Consider the following 19,769-nt stretch of genomic DNA (forward strand, 5'->3'; position numbering starts at 1 on the left):
CGTGTACGGCCTGTGGGAGGGCCGGCGCCTGTGGAAGGGGCAGCGCTTGCAGGTTTGGCCGTTCGCTCGCGCGGTGTAGTGGTGGGCGTGGGTGGCGCAGGGAGAGCGGGTGCGAAGTTGGATGTCGAGCTTCTTCCTGCAAAAGAGTTAGAATATGTCTTCGAGCGGCATCCCTGCACTTCACGTTCAGCTTTGCAAGCATATTCAAATAATGTTGTCATATCTGTGTAGTCCTTATAATCAAGTATATCCTGAATTTCGCGGTTCAAACCACCACGAAAACGTGCCATGGCAGCGTCATTTTCCTCCAATAACCCACAACGAATCATGCTTATTTGTAATTCCTAGAAATATTCCTCAACAGATTTGGAACCTTGCTGAAAACGTTGCATTTTATTAAGCAAATCTCGGGCATAATAAGAAGGCACAAATCTGTGGCGCATAGCAGTTTTTAATTGCTCCCAAGTGGTTGGAATGGTATTGTGATGTTTGTTTTTATATTCACGCTACCAAATTAAAGCAAAATCAGTAAATTCACTAATAGCAGCTTTAACTTGAGAATTAGCAAGAATATCATGGCATGAAAAATTCTGTTCAACTTCTAATTCCCAATCAAGATATGCAGCAGGATCATATTTGCCATTAAAAGGTGGAATTTTAAATTTAATCTTGGAAAAGGAATCATTACCACCGGGACGGCGTGGCACGCAGCGGGCACGGCCTTGGCGGTCGCCATCGTCCTGGTCCGAGTCACCACCATAACCCTGCTGCAACTCTGCGACTGTTGTGTGCAATGCATCGAGTCTTGCCACAACTGAGTCGAGTGTGGCCTTAGCAGCCGTCTGTGCAAGGTCGAGCTGATCACACCGCTCGGTCGACGAGGAGATCGTCGAGTCCAGCCGTTCATGAATCGTCTGAATGTCGGTGACAAGCCCTTCAACTTGTGCCCGTATGCCCTGCAGCTGGTTAACCCCCGCGTCGACATCATCTGCCATGGTTAGCGCAAATACAAGAACCAAAGCGACGACAAAACAGGGGTGTAACGGCTCACAAGGCGTTCACACTAGTGCTGTTATCAAATTCTTATCCATTCTTACCACGCACACAAGGGCGAACTGTAACCAACCGGTGGAACTCACGAAAGATTGGAGGAGCGATTGCCTGGAGAAACAAAATATGCTCATCGTAGAACTATGTGGAGTTCTGGGAAGGCTGCACTCAAATGAAGGATTAGCACAATCAAACAATAATGCAAAGTTGAAATATAGTGCCAAACACGTAACAAGAGTTGCTGGTAAGAAGGGAAATCGAAAGAACAGAGGCAAAGGTGGAGAGGGCGCACCTCTTTTGTTTTTTTTTTCTGGTTTTTTTTTCACAAAGGGTGCCCCAAAACTGATATAATGAACACAGAGGATCTCTCTCTCTCTCTAGAGTAAGGCGGACCTCAGAAAAATGTACCAAGAAAGAGAGATACGGATATGAAAAGCTGGCACGGGATGCGTGGGGGGGGGGGGTTGCGGTATGCGTGGGGGGTGCGGAGTTGCCCCGGAGTGTCGTGACCCAGGGGAGTTCACGGCGCGCGCAAAGGGAGTTTCCACCGAAACAAAACCGGATCACCTTCCTTCTCCCTGTGGGATTTTTTTTTTGTTTTGCTTCTTTCCTTTTTTTTTGCACTTTCCTTTTTTTTTTGATTGCTTTCTATCTTTCTTTTTTTGACAGGGGAGGGGTGATCGGAGGGTGGGATGGCGCGGCGCGGTTGTCGCGAGGGAGGGGTGGTGGGTGCGGCGTGGTAGGGTTGGCGAGCAGCGGAACGGCGGCGGCGACGAAAACTAGGGTTAGAGGAAAAACAAGAAACAAGAGATTAAACACAAGTAGCCAGCAACAATTGAACGAGTAGGCACACAAATTCAACAAAGACACTTATTGAAAGAATGTGCGAGGCTAAACGGTTGCTGGGATAAGGATCTAACCTAAAAAAAATTTCTTTTGGTTTTTGTGGACTGTAGCAAGGGAAAAACACTCAGTAAAACTCACCGATCAACCTGGAAAGCTGATACCACTTGATAGAGTCGGAGTGCCCGATCTTTCGGTGAGTGGAGATAAATTCGACTTGGTGGAAGTAGACCCTCACGATCCGACTACGACGAGCGAACCCGAAGCGCCAATGCAATCGCTGAACCAACTTCCTGTGGTTACCAACCTTGCTGGCGCAAGATCAGCTTGATCACGAAGATCAATTCCTGTCCGCAATTGAAGAACGAACAAGAAAGAGAGGTGAGCAATCTAAATATCACTCGAAGGTGGAGTTCTGAATCACACAAGGACAACGCGTATTTGCGCGTGTTCGAGAGTAGCTAAAGCTAGATGTAAAACAAAACTCAAGTCGTAAACAAAAAGGACTCCGACTAAATAAAGGGGGCGCAGCCCCTGGAGTCCGAAGGGGTCACGCGCGCCCAACTCTAGGCGCCCCACCTGGGCTGCCCTGTTGGGCCATCTTCTTATTCCGATGGGCCTTCGTTCCTTAACACCATGATGAAGTTTAATTCTCTCGCACGGGCCCGAGTGATTGGCCCAACTGGATGATCAACTGTAGGCGCCTGAGGTGGAGGAGCAACTGGAGGCACCTGAGGTGCTGCTGGTGTAGATGTACTCGTGGTATCCTCATCAGAACCTAAAACCATTAATACTGTAACCACTGCATCTCACACCACATCTGCTAGGTTTTGCAGCCAATGCTCTAACCTTTGCCGTGATGCTTGTTCCATCCCCTAGGATAACCTGTTTGTATAAGGAATTATATTAGATCCATTCCATCTATTAATGGTATGGCTAAAATGCATCAATTTAAGATTTGCACACCTTTTGCTCCAACCAATCAGGAAAGTGTTCATCGGTCAACTTCTCAATGGAACAAGGTGTCAAATTAGATGATGGACCCATTTTGCTTTTCTCCTCTTCCAAGAATTCTCTACAACAATCGAATCATTGTCATGTCATCAAGTTACTACAAAAATAAACATAACAGGGAACACTATATGAACAAACCTGCGTAAGTCCTCAAGTTCATCGCAATGTCGCAAGACATATCGATGCGTCTGAACAAGAAGATGGTTATCAAGGTTGACACCAGTACACTTTCCAATTGGTTCACCAGCACTGTCAAACAAGTACATGGCTTTTTTTCATCAGAAGGTTCAGGATTTCTAGATGGCCTAGTAAAACGTGTAGTTCCTTCTAAAAATCTTGAACAAAAGTCCAGGCACTCCTCCATGCAATATCCTTCAGCAATTGAACCTTTTGGAGCTTTTTTCTTCACAAGTGCCTTTAGCCGAACAAAAAATCTATATGCAATTATGGACATATGTAAGTTGTAAAAATTATTGAACAATTATTCACAGTGCAAATTAAATGTAGTTGCATACCTCTCCATGGGGTACATCTACCGATACTGAATAGGGCCACCAAGTTTAAGTTCTTATACCAAATGCACCATCAAATGCACGCTCACAGTAAAGAATGATGGCAGGAAAGTTCTCTCCATATCACATAGTGTCATCACAATACTCTCTTGAAGCTTTACCAACTCATCCACATCTATCACCTTTGAGCACAACATCTTGAAGAAATTAGATAATTCAACCACTATCCTCATGACATCTTTGCTAGGGTAACAGGATCGGAGCGCCACTGGAAGAATGTCATGTAGTAACACATGATTGTCATGACTCTTTAGTCCACTCAATGTAAAGTCTTTCATGTTCACACACCTAGATATGTTTGATGCATATCCATCAGGAGTCCTAAGGTTTTTAATTACTGAGCAAAGGATCTTCTTTTTCTCTCTAGACATGGTAAAAGGTGCATCAGGAAGTGACTGCTTTTCTTTATTATCTACAACAGGATGAAGATCCTCTCAAATTCCAAGTTCAACTAAATCTAGTCGTGCATTAAGGTCATCCTTTGTTTTATGACAAATAGCCAACAAAGTCGAGATAAATTTGTCACTCACATTTTTCTCTAAGTGCATTACGTCTAGATTGTGTTTTAATCTATTATGTTCCCAATATGGTAGATTGAAGAAAATTGACCTCTTTTTCAACCAATCTTTAGGATTCTTCTCCTTAGCACCACTCCCATCTGACTCCTTATTTTGTCCTTTTGTTTTACGCTTGCGTTTCGTAGCACTTTCAGCCGCCACTTCCTTATTCTTGCCTTTCTGGTTGTCCTTCTTTGCTGTGCACACCTTTTTCCCTAGCAAAAACTCTTTCCCTTCTAACATTTTAAGAACAGTAGTGGTACTCATTGTTTTAGGTGCAAGTTCAGTCTCTATTGAGCTATTAAACTGCATCCTTTGCCTTCGGTATCTATGATTTTCTGGCAGCCATCAACGATGACCCATATAGCACGACTTTTTACCATTCTTCAGGCGAACTGATTTTGTCGCTGGACCACAAGATTGACATGCATATGTACCACCTGTGCTCCATCCATATAGGTAAGCTAATGCTGGAAAATCATTTATAGTCCACAATAGTGCAGCTCGGAGAGGGAATTCCTTTTTCGAAGAGGCATCAAATGTTTCAACTCCATCCTACAATAGTAAAAGCTCATCGATCAGGGGCTGCAAATATACGTCCACATCATTACCTGGAGAATCTGGTCCAGGGATGATCATTGACAACATAAAAGATGCTTGCTTCATGCAGATCCAAGGTGGTAGGTTGTAAGGAATCAGCATTACAGGCCATGCACTGTGCTTTAAATTCTGATTTCCAAAGGGGTTAAATCCATCACTTGCGAGACCAAGGCGTACATTACGAGCATCTTCTGCAAATTCATGATGCCTAGCATCAAAGTCTTTCCAAGCTTCACCATCTGCTAGATGTCGTAGTTTTCCATCTTTCGTACGGCCCTCCTCATGCCATCGCATATCATTTGAAGTTTTGGTAGTTGAAAATAACCTTTGGATCCTAGGTATCAATGGAAAATATCGTAACACTTTGCTGGTTTCCTTTTCCCCTTAGGTTTAGCTGATGAGCCATTCTCCTTAAAATCTTTCCAACGAGAGCTCTCACACACATGGCAAACATCCTTTTTAGCATGCTCACCTCGAAATAGCATGCAATCTTTGGGGCAAGCATGGATTTTCACATAATCAAGACCTAATCCACCAATGATCTTCTTCACTTCATAATACTTCTTAGGTAGATTTGCTTCAGGAGGTAGCGTAGAAGATAGTAGTCCCAATAGTGCTCCAAACGATTCTTGTGACCAACCATTTAAGCACTTCAAGTGATATAAGTGCACCAAAAATGACAATCTTGAGTATTTACAACCAGGGTATAACCTTATGTGTGCATCCTTGAAGAACCTTTCATATATATTCTGATCCCTCCCCAAATCATCACCTTGAGCTGGATTCACAAGATCCTCTGGGGCATTATGTTCCATACCTGCAAATCCTGATTGAAAATCATCTGCTTCGCCTTGAGGCAAACCTGCAGCCCTACCAAATGCAGCATGTAGCAGTTCTTGCATGCTATCCGATTCTCCATCCTGACAACCTTGTACTATACCCGAAGCAGGCAACATTGTGATATTTGGCTCATCAACAAATGCAATTGATGGTCTGTCATAATTCTCGCCATGATGAACCCAAGTAGTATAACCTTGAAGAATACCGTCACACCTCAGATGTGTCCTAACTTCATCACGACTTTGGGTTATTCTATTATTGCACTTTTTACACGGACACAATATCTCGCTATCATGTGGAAGGTTCCAGTAAGCAAAAGCCAAAAATTCTTCAACACCATCTTCATATGCGATCTCCCATCTTGATTTTTTCATCCAACTTCGATCCATCACCCTATGTAAGGAGATGTTAAATTTAAATAAAACATATCAGCTGCTTTAATTTGCAGTAATACGAAATTCAGGTACATGCTTCCCAAGCCATATCAGTGAAAAAAAGACCTAAATTTTGCGCTGGCGGCTTCCAGGGGCGGCGGTGCAGGCGGCTTCCAGGGGAGGTGAAGCTGACGGCTTCGAGGGGCGGTGCCGGCAGCTTCGAGGGGCGGCAGCGCAGGAAGCTTCTAAGGGCGGCGGCGCGGGGGCTTGCAGGGGCGGCGACGCAGGGGGATACCAAGGGCGGCGGTGCCGGTGGCTACCTAGGGCGGCGGCGCAAAAGGATTGCAGGGGCGGCAACGCAAAGGCTTCAGGACTTCGTCGAAAAGCTTCTAGAACGGTGTTTGTGGACAAGGGAGGCGGCACCGGGGGCTACCTGGGGTGGCGGTGCCAAAGGCTACCAGGGGCGGCGGCGCCAAAGGATTGCAGGATCAGATACATCCATCAACATATATAGAGTTCTGCAGATGGCTGTGGATCGAGTTTAGCTCGGCTATATCTCTCTATTTATAAAGGTCGTGCTATGACAATACACAACTGAGCTAGTAGTCCATTGGTAAAGCAAGTGGTAATTCAACCATTGGTCTCAGGTACGAATCTTGATTGCTGCGCTCCTTTTTTGCCATTTTATCTCGCGCAGCACAGCAGCACGCCCAAGAGCACCAGGGGCCCAAGCTAAGCAGCAGACCGAGTAGCAGGCCCAAGAGCGGGTGGCAGCCCAAGGCCCAAGCTGAGCAGCAGGCCTAAGAGAGGGTGGCAGCCCAAGAGCGGTTTCGAACCTGGCAGCTGGGCTGTGGCGGTCCCGGGTGATGTGGTGACTGGTGGCTGGGTGACGCGCGCGGCCGGGTGCTGGTGGCCGGGTGACATGGCGCGCGGCCTGGGGCCGGTGATGTGCCGTTCCTGCGCAAGGGTTGCCACATAAGCATGTTCAAAACTATTAAAAACCACAAATAAAAACCAAAGAACATGTAGCTCAATGGTAGGTGTGGTGGTTTCTAGCTAGGAGGTTCCACAATCAATTCCTAGATTTAGCATGTTTTTCTCTATTTTTTCCGATTTTTCCATTTTAGGTTCCAGGTTCGAACCCATTTTTTAACATTTTTTCCCCTATTTTCGATTTCAAATATTATATTTTCTCTTTTATTTTCGTTTCTCCTGGTTTTTTTTCAAAAATTATATTTGCCCCCCTTGTGGTATGATAATTCTAAATTTGTTAATCATGACGAATTTATTATAACATCATAGGTCTTGGACCGCTTCATGATGAATTTGTTATATCGTGACAGGTTTTGGGCCACTTCATGATGAATTTATTATAACATCACAGATTTTGGGCCGCTTCGTGACGAAATTGAAAAAATGTCACTGTATTATGGGCCTCATATCCACTTAAACAGATTCGTGATAGGAAATTGAAAATCATCACAGATTCTGTACAGTTAATGACGTTCTCAGAAATCGTCACAGAAATTTCGTCATAGATTACAAGGTTTCTTGTAGTGTTTGTTGTTTCTTCATCCTCCAATAATTACAAATACTAGCTTCCAGGACTTTGAGTGCAGCGGCTCCTGGGCTGGCATATCGATTTGTTTAGAGACTTGGCCAGGATTAGATTGCCGATTTGTCCTGTGGGTGCTTGAGCGGATTTTGTATAGTTAAATGTAATTTTATTTAGAGACTTGACAAACACACGTTGCTAGCTCAATGGTATGGCTGCAAGACTTTAATATTGCCAGTCGTAGTTCGATTCTTGAAAGACACCATTTTTTTCTTTTTTTAGTTTTGTTATACACAGGTAATTTTAATTTTTCTTTACGACTTGTCTACATGCTATTCACGATTGAAAGCATGTCAAACTTTGTATCAAATATCAAAATTCATCTTTACGTACCTATTGATGGTTATTTGATACGCTTTACGACGTGTCTAGGGGATAATGACGCTTTAAAGCGTGTCAAACTTTGTATCAATTCGATACGTTTTTCTAGTCAAGTCAGAAAGCATCTTTACCTGGCTATAGACAATTATTTGATACGCTTTACAAAGTGTTTAAGTGATAATGATGCTTTAAAGCGTATCTAACTCCGTGTCATTTTGAGACAACTTCAATAGCATGTTAAAAAATGTCTTTATATGACTAATAACACTGTAAGCGTGTCTAATATCGTAACAGTCTGACACATTTTTGGAATCGTGTCAAAAAGCATCTTTACATGCCGATGTAGAGACACTTTTATCATGCGTTACTACTATAGCGTATCTACAGGGAGGGTTTTCTAGTAATGACGTCTTGGTACTCCTTCGGATCTTTCCTCAACAAATCGAAGACAGTGACGTGACTTCGATCAATGTTAATAATAATGAGGATCCAATGGGAGCTGCGTACATAAATGTTCATATATATTAGAGGTAACTAACATTAATCATGTAAGGAAAAAGAAAACAAAAATAGACGGTATACACACACTTACTTGAAGTTGTATGGAAGTAGTATGTGATTCTTTAATTTTTGTCTGTCTAGGGAATTGTATACTGCCAGCAACGTTTTGTCTGAAAAATATCGTATCTGGGCTTGGTTCACTACGGATGGATCCATGAAGCCAATATGGAGGTACGCTTCATGTCGGCACGTCCGAATTAGCATCCTACATAAAATGGAAGATGAAGTTAATTAGTACGGCGATGCATGCACAAAAAATTGATATGAGCCAAAATTTACATGTAGATATAAATGGACACTCATCAGAGAGACATCTAGGGCACCATGATGGTACACTTCATATATATCCTTGAATCGTAGCCATAGGACGGCCTCGCCTTTGTTGTGAAAATCTATCGATTTTATCTTAAGGCCCAACATCTCCCTCTTGTCGGCAGACAACTTCATGTACCATTGATGGAATTTGTACATCTTCGTTGATAGTTTCTTTAGCGAATCAGGACTAACCATAGGCTTGCCTAGCTCAAAGGTCCATTTCGGTTCACTTGATGGTGCAGCTGGCAGCTCGGCTTTTTTTCTTTTTTTCTTCTCATCAACCTTGACTAACGCCCATTCATAGTTCGGTAGTAGTGGTTGACTCTTCTTGGCTTGTTCTTGCGCCTTGATGCATTTATGTAATTCTCTTCGATCTACTGGTGGTGCCTCCATCTCCCTTGCTTTTCTTAATTCCCTCTGTTTCCTCAATCACTCACTAGCTTGCACTTGGGTTTTGGTCCAGCGTTCCTCATGAGTCATTACCTCCCAGCGTTCCTCAGGAGTCACCTCAGGCTCCTTTGTTTTCTTCTTACGCTGTCTTGGCTTAGGAGGCGGTAGTCACGACATCTTAAATGGTGCTCTTAGTCCCGACGAAGGTGATCATGGAGGGGTGTTGTTGTTGTCATCGTCGCTCCAACCACTAGGATGTTGTGGAGATGGAGACCTTGATCGTGAAGCAGGTTGTGATGGAGATGATGGTCTGGATGTTTGAGGAAATGGTCGCTGCTGTGGATTTGCGGGAGTGGTCTTGAGCTCTGAGGAGGTGCCTCCACGTCGGGGATGATGATGTAGCATTTGCGCCATAGAATGACCCCGTGAACCACTTCTCCTAGTGTTGTTGACCCGTTGCCTACCGGGAAGTCGAGCTCTAGGCCTTCAAATTGGCTATCAACGATTCTCTCTACGCCAACACTGGCATATCCAGGTGGAATCTCCATGCCATGGCATATATGATTTGGCAGGTTTGGCAAGGCACTCCCGTACACCACCTGGATATATAAAAGAAATGAAGTTTTTAAACTTCAAATTGCCAAGGCACTCCCAAGGCTCCGGTGTATAAATATTATGTATATATACGTACCTTAATGCTAAGGTTGTCGATCGGTGTATGCAGCTCACATGTGGTGCGTTGCGTGATGGCATCCACAGGGAATAGTTGCTCTTCCACGGGTAATCCTGGCGTATATGGCTCAGGGAGCCCTGTGGATGCACAGCTGCTCCCGAGGTGTTGAGAAGGGCTAGCAACTGCGTCGGCCATTCGACTACTGCCTCCCTCCTGCATTCTTACTTCTACAGATTGCAGTTTGGATTCTATCGTGCACCGCCACCTCTCATCTTCTTGCTCCTTTCTTCGGTTCTGGCTTGTGTACATGTCCAAGTCACCTTGGAATGCAAACTTCCATGGAACAAGCCCAAACCCTTGGGTATGTCCTGGGTGTTCGGGATTCCCGAGGGCCATTGTGAGCTCATCATTCTCTTGGCACACCGTCAACGTCCCATCCTTAACATCTTTAATAATCTTATCAAGCTTTGTGGCCGCTTCACGTAATAGGTCATTGAAGATCAGCGTCCCATCATTTGGGTTTATCTCACCTCCATGAGCGTAATGCAAATTTTTCGATCGTTCAAGCCAATCAATTGTTCCTGGTAGGATACCCCGATCAATCAGGCCTTTTTCCATCTGATTCCATTTGGGAATTGCTTTGGCGTAACCACCTCACCCTAGCTTATGATGGTACTCCTTCCCCCAGCATTGCCTGTGTTCCGGGCGACCTTGTTCTTACTGTCTTCGATGCTCTTGTATTCTACAAATGCCTCCCAGTGGTCCTTACATTGTGGATACATAGTAAAATCTGGAGTTTGGCCCTTCTTAATGTAGGTGGTATCCAACATCTTCTTGAATATCTGAAATTGTGTGGCCATCTTCTTCAGTGTCCACGCCTTCACATCATTTTCAATATATCTGTCGGGAAATGTGAAATGTTTCTTAACTTCTTCCCACACCATATTCTTTTCTGTATCCTGGAGTGCGTATGGATTAGTCATTTTACCCTTCCATTCCCTTATGCTGATGGGCACATTCTCCCTTACGATTGCGCCGATCTGACTCACGTACTGTGTTGCCACTTTTTCAGGAGCAACCGGCCTGCCCTCTTCTCTGACTTCCGTGATGATAGCCTTTTTTGTTCCAGTCTTCACCTTGGAAGGACCTTGGGGCTTCGGAGGACGGTTCGTTGATCTAGAGGGCTAACAATTCAAGATTCATTAATTAATTAGTACATAGTAATAATGAATAAGATCATATATTATATATAGAGAGGGTTAAAATATGATCTATACCTCGTCGGAACCTTCTGCCACGGTAACGTTTTGCTGGGGCTCGGGCTCTTCATTGCCATCGGTAGACAGGTTGAGAAACGTGTTTGCCTGGCTACCCTCTTCATGGGTGTACGCTATGGGAAGGTTGGAACTACTATCACCAGCAATAATCCGCTCCATTAGATACCTTCTGACCTCGTCGTCTGCCATCGATCTCAACTACTTTGTACATGAAATCATATATAGAACAACCATGAAAAAAAATTCATTTCAACAAATTTTTTTGAAATATACAAAATGTACTAAAATTTTGAAATATACAATATGTAATATAAAAAATATAACATACAAAATGTAATATCCAAAATGTAATATACAAAATGTACTATACAAAATGTAATATGAAAAACGTAACATACAAAATGTAATATAAAAAATGTAATATAAAAAATGTTACAAAATGTAATATACAAAATGTACTATGCAAAATGTACTCTACAAAATGTAATATAAAAAATGTAACGTACAAAATGTAATATACAAAATGTACTAAATTTCAACTAAATTCTAAGCATTTCAAAAAAAAATTCTAAACATTTGTGCCAAAGTTCAATTGATTTCTAAGCATTAATTATAAGTATATAACTATATTCCACACACAATTGCAATGATCCAAACGGGGCCTAAATGTTGTATGTAATCTACCAAATTTTAAAAATTAATTCGGGGGGACGGCCGGAGTTGGACGGGGGCGTGATGCCGATGAGGACGCGTGGCGACAACGGGGGAGGCGGCTGGCCGGCGCGGCGACGGAGACGGAGGAGGCCGGCGAATGGGATGGGCCGGCGGCAGCGACGGGCGGAACGAGGACGACGAGAACAAGTGAAATATTTGCTAAGTGTTGGACGTGGGGAGGGGCGGGGTGTAGAAGATGCTATAACTTTTATACAGGCCCCCTTTTTATCCCTGTTTGTATCTGAGACCATGATTAAAAGACATTTAACCCCGGTTTCTAATACAAACCAAGATAAAGGGGGGCCTTTTATCTCGGTTTATGATCACCCGCGATAAAAGGCACCCCCTTTTATCTCGGTTTATAATCAACCGGGATAAATGGGTACTTCCAGGTGGGAATCGAAAAGTACCTTTTATACCGGTTCTACTTTATAACCGAGATAAATGAGGGCCTTCTCCTGTTTTTCATCTCGCGACTAGTTTTTGGAAATTTATTCGATTTATGTTTTCACTGGATTTCAGGAAGTGAAAAATAAGAAATTTACATATTTCAAACATGCAAAAATTAAATTAGCAAGTTTGTTTACAATAAGTTTTAACTAGTCATAAATTCTATACTATTTCTTTTTGCTTCTATTTGGAAATTTATTCTATTTGTTCTCATCGGTGAAACTTGTAGGCATCGGATCTCACCGGGTTTCGCTCGATTTCATGAAGCAAAAATTAAAACTTTACATATTTCAAACATGTAAAAATATATTTAATTAACAATTATATTTACAATAAGTTTGAATGACTCATTAATTCTACACTAGTTATATTACCTTCTTAAATAATTATTTTACTGCATCACTATCATCTATCATTAATCAAAGAGGGCAAACAATCTGTTTAGCTTCATATGTTGTATCGCAAACTCAAATATTGCTGAAAGTTTACATAGAAATACACAAATTATTTAGCTCGTATTTAATTTACAAATAACTAAACTATTAAAAAATTCAATATTTCCCACATAATTTACTTATTCTAAAAATGGATAATTGCATACCTCTATCTGAAAAGTACTAAAGTATGAAATTATACCTACAATTTATATGGCTAATTTATAAATATTAAAAACTCATTTACTCTAATTTTTCCCTAATACATAAAATTGAAATAATCTCAATTCTACCTCACATTTACTGTCCATTCTCCCTCACATTCAAACTATCCATCACATTGTAGCTCAAAAACATGTATAAATACAAATCCTCTACATGCTTAACAACAAACAAACTCATTTTTCTCCCTCTCTAAAGTATAAAACAAAGCCTAACAACAATAAATGAACAGAGCATGAAGTAGCTAACCTTCACAACACTTTGGATGAGTGAAATCCCCACAGAAATGAGGAAAAAAAATTCAGCAGCACCTTCCCTAAGCTTGCTTCGGCGCCATGGAGAGGATGAGCTTCTCTGTCTTTGTGGAGTGGAGTGGCTCAGGCTGGAGGAGTGGTCCCTCCTGTAGATAAGATTTTATCCCGGTTGGTAAATCCAACCGGGACAAAAGATTAGAGCTTTTTGTTCCAGTTGGTGGTTCCTCCCGGTTGGTAACGCCAACCGGGACAAAAGATCCAACCTTTTTGTCCCGGTTGGATTTACCAACCGAGATAACCGGTTTACTCCCGGTTGGTAATTCCAACCGGGACAAAAGGTTGGAGCTTTCCCGGTTGGAGGGACAAAAAGGTTGGATTTTTTGTCCCAGTTGGTGGCTCCAACCGGGGGTAAAGGGTGGCGCCGTCGGTGCCCGGAAGCTAGCCATTTTAACCGAGACTAAAGGGTGGCCTGTAGTTCCGGTTGCAAAACTGAACCAAGAGTAAAGGTGCGCCCCGTTCCAGCCTACCGTGGTGCACCCTCTTTTCTCCCGGGCCGAAATTAAATCGAGACTAAATGGGGTGGCATATAAAGTCAGTTCTCTAGTAGTGTACATTTCTAATCATGAAAAGGGTCACATACTGTTCAAGAAAAAACTTAATATTGTTGTGCTCGATTGCTACTCTCTAATAAAAAGAAATGCTAAATTAGATAAAAAGAAATGCTAAACCAGGACACTAAATTGCTAAACAAAAAACACCAAAATGCGAAATGAGAACATGCAATCCTGCACACAAGTCCAGCATTTAGCTATACGTACCCTTAAGTTTATCCTCATTGAGATAGAATTTAGGCACAAAGGGAGCATAAGAACATAAGAATGTAAACCCAAAGTAATTGCATAACCAGGCAACAATCAGACGAACAAAGACAATGTAAGAGGAGGATGTGTTCACTACACTACATCATCAAATGGTGAGAGAGAGAGAGGGACATACAACTGCTGTCATGATGAATACCCCACCCAAGAGGAAAACCAATGAATGTGTAAGCTTTAGTAACTAGTTCATCTACAAAACACAAAGAAAGGAAAGAAACACACCAGGTTGAGCCGAAAGCATGCGCAATTTAAGGGTGCTTTTGGTTGGGCTTTTCAACCTGCTTTTGCTTTTGCAAAACCCAAAAGCCAACCAAAGTGATGAGGACATTGCCATGCTGGACACACATGAGTCATGATTTTCCCCAAGTTACAAGTCGTCACCAACTCGATCATTGCGTTCAGTTCGGATTCAGCCGACACCCCTGCACGGTTTCGTCCATATCTCCCTCATACGACATGGAAATGAGGTGTTCTTTGATGTGTTGGAATGGGGACGACGATGCTGTTATTTTGGTTCTATTCCTAGCTCCATAAGGTTTGTGAATCATTCTGTGTGACCATGACAAGATGCTGCATCACCAGTTTTGGGCCAACTTGGGCTTGTCGGGCCTTAATCCCAACTTGTGGGTGCCCCCTCCTTGGTCACCCCCAACCATAGTTTGCCCTTTTGATATAAACTCAGTAGTCACTACCTTAGAAACTTGGGTTTTGTTTAGTTCTAGTTTTCCATTGAGAAACTGAGATTGATTCGTTGTAACTGTGGCGACAAGTCCTTTTACAGTGATCCAGGGCCCCTGTTCTTGTTCTCCTCAACTGTGTCGATTAGTCCTTTTGAATTGAGAGTTTGAACCCTTCTTTACTTCATTCATATTTGCAATATCAGAATGCGTGTTTATACTTTCTTGCTTGTGTCCTTTGATTCGCTTGCAGGGAAAGCCCTCTGTGCTTGGTTGATAACTAACGGAGCAGTGGTGTAGCGGTTGCAGGGATTCGAATCATGTCTGATTAGAAGCCCGGATCGTCAACATCAAGTCTCCACCAGTCGAATTTATCACTACCTTTTGGAAGATCAGGTCAGTACTACATCAAGTGGTATCAGGATTCCAGATTACCCATGAGGTATACTATCATGTTTCCCCTTTAGATTCAGTTCGTGTCCAACACCTATAGTCCACAAAAAGCTCAAAATATTTACACTTTCCGCTGTCCTATTGCCTTTTTAGCCTTTGCAATTTTCATTTCAGATTCCCTTTGTTGAGTTTATGTCCGTCATCGAGTCTTGTTGCTGGTTTAGTGTGTTCGTGGTCGTAGTTTCAACCGTCCATCGTTGTGTGTTTGTTTCCGCCACTATCCCATCCACCTTTACCCAAACAACAAGTTGAGCCACCACATTACTTGACTTGCCCCGCTAGCCGCCTTGTGTGAACTCTCGCCACACAAACCCTGGATAGGTTGCAAGCCGCATTGTGTCGCCTTTGCATCGCAGCCCTTCTTGATTCATCTGGCGAAAACCTATTGCTGCATACCAGGGAAGTTTGTGCCCCTTTATTGCTTGCTAAGAAACTTTGCTCAGCCGTAATTGGCGTTGGAAGGATAGGGACACTTTGCCTTAGCTGCCGCCACCTTACCAGCCGTGTTGTGCCTTGCCGGAACCCTGATTCGGGTGACTTTCCATAAAACAGACATAACTTTTCGCTCGACACTCCAATTGAGGTGAATTTTTTTTTCAAATTTTCAGAATGAAAGGTTACACATACGATTCAATGCCTTTGGCATTTTTGTGATTCTCAGCTTTCCAAAAAAAGTTAGGAACTGGGAGTTTTCAAGCTTCTAAATTGTTGCACAGTTTTCAGCAAACGTGCCTATTTTTCTGTTGACCACATCACACCTCTGTTTAAGGTGCAAATTTTTGTGGTTCCATCTTGTGTGATCCCTATTTAGAGAAAACTATAAAAAAGTTGGGAAAAATAAAAAAGTGGTTTCCTACTAGTCCTGGAGGGAAAATGAGGGAAAAGAATTAAAACAATTGCATGAGTTGCTGGTTGCTTGTTCTTTGAGTTCTATCCATTGTCTTTTAATCCAACTTGTTGTGCTACGTCTAGGGACACGTCTTAGTCAGCAATTATGACTTGTACTTTGGATAATTATTGAACTTTGCTAATCTGCTTTGGCTATTGTTTTTCCTTGCTAGCATATTGTGCCTGCCAAAATCTCCACATATACTTTTGTTAGTATAGGTTCTCCTTGCAACTGTTACACCTAAGCTTGACAATAGATTGTACCGCCCTGTTGGCTTTGGTAAGAACACTTGCAAGACGGTAGTAAGCTGTTTGAGATATTGCTTTCCACTTTCAGCAGCACCCAGTAGTTGCTAGTTGATAGGGATAATACTTTTGTGTTGCCTTTTGCTGTCTTCTAACCATGTCAGGGAAAAGGAAATGAGTGGAGTCCCTTTTGGACTTCAATGAGTGTGTGTCCAAGGACAAGCTTACGAAGCTTCTTGCTGACCAGCGCACCTATATCGACGGGAAGTTTGATGACTTGATGTGCAACATTAACATTCTGGTTACCCAGATTGAACATGTTGAGCAACGACCTCCCCTAGTGCCACCATGCTGACCCACCTCTCATGATGATGGTCTGGAGGATGATGATGACGTTGATCTTAATGATGAGGCACATGACATGGATCGTCTTCGGCGTAATCGTCGTGGTATGGGAGGTAATAATCATCCCCGTGGTAATAATGATCCTTTTGCTAAAACTAAATTTACCATGATTCCTTTTGCTGGTAATGCTAATCTTGAGGCTTATTTAGATTGGGAACTTGATGTTGAACAAAAATTTAATTCTCATTTAGTTCCTGCTGAGCATAGAGTTAGGCTTGCTACTTGTGAGTTTATTGGTTTTGCTCTCTTTTGGTGGAATGATCTTTCCAATAATAATAATGCCAAAGCTGTACCTTAGACTTGGAATGTTTTAAAACAACATATGAAATCTGGTTTTGTTCCTCTTTATTACCAATGTGATTTGCGTATGAAACTATAAACTTTACAACAAGCTGAAAAAGGAGTAGAAGAATATTATCAGGAATTGCTTATTGGTCTAGCACGTTGTGATATACATGAGGATGATGAAGATACTTGTGCTAGATTCTTTGGTGGTTTGAATCATGATATATAGGATATTCTTGATTACAAAGATTGGAACAGGTTCAACCAATTATATTATCTTGCTCTTAAAGCCAAAAGAGAAGTACAGGAACGTCATGAACAACACACTTTCAGGTCCAACCCTGGAAGATCTTTTCAGCATCAGCGTTCCGATGTCGATAGGCCCAAGGCTTCTGTTGCCCAGCCACCAACGACACCGTCTGCTACTACACATGCTTCCGCGATGAGCAATTTATCTCCTATGCAGTCCCAACCGTAGAAGAAAGCTATGACCCCTGGTGCGTCATCGAACAGGTCCAACAAAATTGTGTGCCACCATTGCAAGGGCCTTGGACATGTCATGAAGGATTGCCCAAATCGTCGTGCTTACATAGCCACCGCTGATGGAACAGGATATGTAAGTGCTAGTGATGTTGAAGATGAATTGGCTCTTGCTGCTAATATTATTGGAGATGAAGCAAATAAAGAGGAGATTGCCATTAATTCTCTGGCTGCCTCGACAAGTTATGAGAGGCTTTGTAACACCCAAAATTTAAAATAATTCAAATTCATTAAAATTTGCTCAACTAGGATGTCATTTAAACTTATAGGCATTTAATTGCATTTGTTTTTCTCTAAATAAAATAATTCATCATAGGAATTTATTGTGCATTGCATGCTGGAGCATTCATTTTGATTGGTTGTGGTTGATCAAATTCAAATTTCAAATTTGAATTCAAAATTCAAAACCAAGTCTCAAACTCAAACTTCCTATCTTCTACTCCTTGGGCTGTATCCCTATTTTTCCTCCCCTGCAGCCCAACCCAACTCTCTCTGCAGCCCAGCGCCACCAGCTCCTTGGCCCAGTTCGCTTCTCTTGGCCCAACTCGCACCAGCCAGCTCCTTCCCTTCCTTTCCTTTCTTCTTCCTTCCTTCCGTGCCACGCCCCTTTCCTTTCCTCGCGCCGCATCACCGCTTCCGAATTGAGCTTGGGCCCGCTCCGCCATGTCCACCGAGCCTCCACACCTCTGCCTCCACCCCTATATAAGGCCGCCACCCCCGGTCCTTTTCACCTCGCCCCAAACCCTAGCCTCAACATTCTCGAGCGCCACCGCCACAAGCCTCCAAGCCTGCAGCGCCGCTGCCGTCGCCTCCTGTCGTCTAGAGCTCCGCCCGAAGCTTCGCGCACCGGTGAGGCTCCCGGCCAAGTCACCGCCGTGCGACAACTCGCCGTCTCCGCCCGCAAGAGCTCGCTGGAGAACATTCCGCAGCCGCGCCCTGCGCCACCACGACCGCCGCGTTTCGCCCTGCGTCAACCTCCTAATCGTGTTTGCTGCGCTCCCCTCATGCCCCCAGTGCAAACCACGCGCAAAACCGAGCCCCGGAGCGCCGTATTGGCCAGCTCCGGTCGGCCGCCGCCGCTCGCGGGCGAGTCCCCGCCGTGCACCACTGCCGCCAGCAGCCGCGGCCTTCGGATTGGGATCCAATGGCCTGCAGCAAGTCAATCGGGTCGCGTACCGATCAACCACGCAGCGCCGCTGCTCTTTTGCATTTAAGCCCTCACGTTTTCCGCAAATCAACGCGCAGTCCAATCTAGTTCAAAAGTATTTACAAACCAGCCCTATTTTCTTTTGTTTTAAACCCTGCTCTTTTGTAAAATTAACCTGCCATCCTGAGTTGCATTTTTGCACGTTAAACCTTTGGTTTATACACGTCATTATGTATAAGTCCTTGGTTTTTCGCAGTTTAGCCCTGGAAGTTTTGTTTTTCTCACAGAAAAGCCCCTGTAACTTGTTTTAACCGTATCTTTTGCATCTTAACTCCGTTTTTCGCGTTCTTTATATCCACATGTTTGTTTTAAAGTGTAGATTAGTTTTCAAGCTTGCTTTATATATTTATTATGATTGGTGTACTGTTTTTCTTATTATGCCCTTGTTTGCTTGTATGTGCTCGTGTGACGCGTGTAGACGTTCAGCAGATCGAGGGATTTGAAGATGAAGCTTTTGAGGAGTACGAACAGCAAGAGCAAGGACAAGAAGGCAAGTCGTGTCCTTGATCACTTCTTTAAGTCCTATTCACCTTTACTTTCATGTACAATACAACCTTGCTATGCACATAATAGTTGTAATCTTGATGGGTCCCAATTAAGGTTCGCTTAGATTTTATTTACCTTTGCCTTGACCAACCGGGTTTACTTTTATGTTGGGTAGCTCATACTTAGTGCTTACTTGGGATATGGTGGTTTAACTGAAGTCAATGATTAATCTTGCTTTACTTATGTTATACCTTTCATTCATACAAGGTCATAAATGTTTAATCGGAATATGGAGCGACCACCAAGAAAAACTATGCTACCACAAGGCTAAATGGCTCTGGTCTTAGCTGAATAATTAGAAACTCTAGTTTGAAGTGGTCTTACCGAAAGGGCAATAGGGGGAGACAGTAGTTGGTGTATAGCACTCGCTCTCTTGGAAAGTGGGCTTTGCTAATACACTATACCACTAGGGGATTGTTATACACTGCGCTGATTGTGAAACCTTTGCGAACCACTTCTTATTAGGGAATCTTTGTAAAGGTCTCGTAGCGTCCCTATGCAATCACACCTCGGAAAGTGTGGTATGGTGCCTTGCAAACACCGCATGGTTGGGTCCAAAGTTCTTTTG

The 19,769-nt window shown here is 43.1% G+C and overlaps 1 pseudogene; it reads right to left on the minus strand.

Moving 5' to 3' along the window:
• Positions 1 to 2,664: 2,664 nt before the first annotated feature.
• On the minus strand, positions 2,665 to 5,279 carry LOC140221988 (uncharacterized; annotated as a pseudogene).
• Between the last annotated feature and the right edge of the window lie 14,490 nt (positions 5,280 to 19,769).

This window comes from Setaria viridis, chromosome 2 (assembly GCF_005286985.2).
Source record: "Setaria viridis chromosome 2, Setaria_viridis_v4.0, whole genome shotgun sequence".
In the NCBI taxonomy this organism is placed as follows: Eukaryota; Viridiplantae; Streptophyta; class Magnoliopsida; order Poales; family Poaceae; genus Setaria; species Setaria viridis.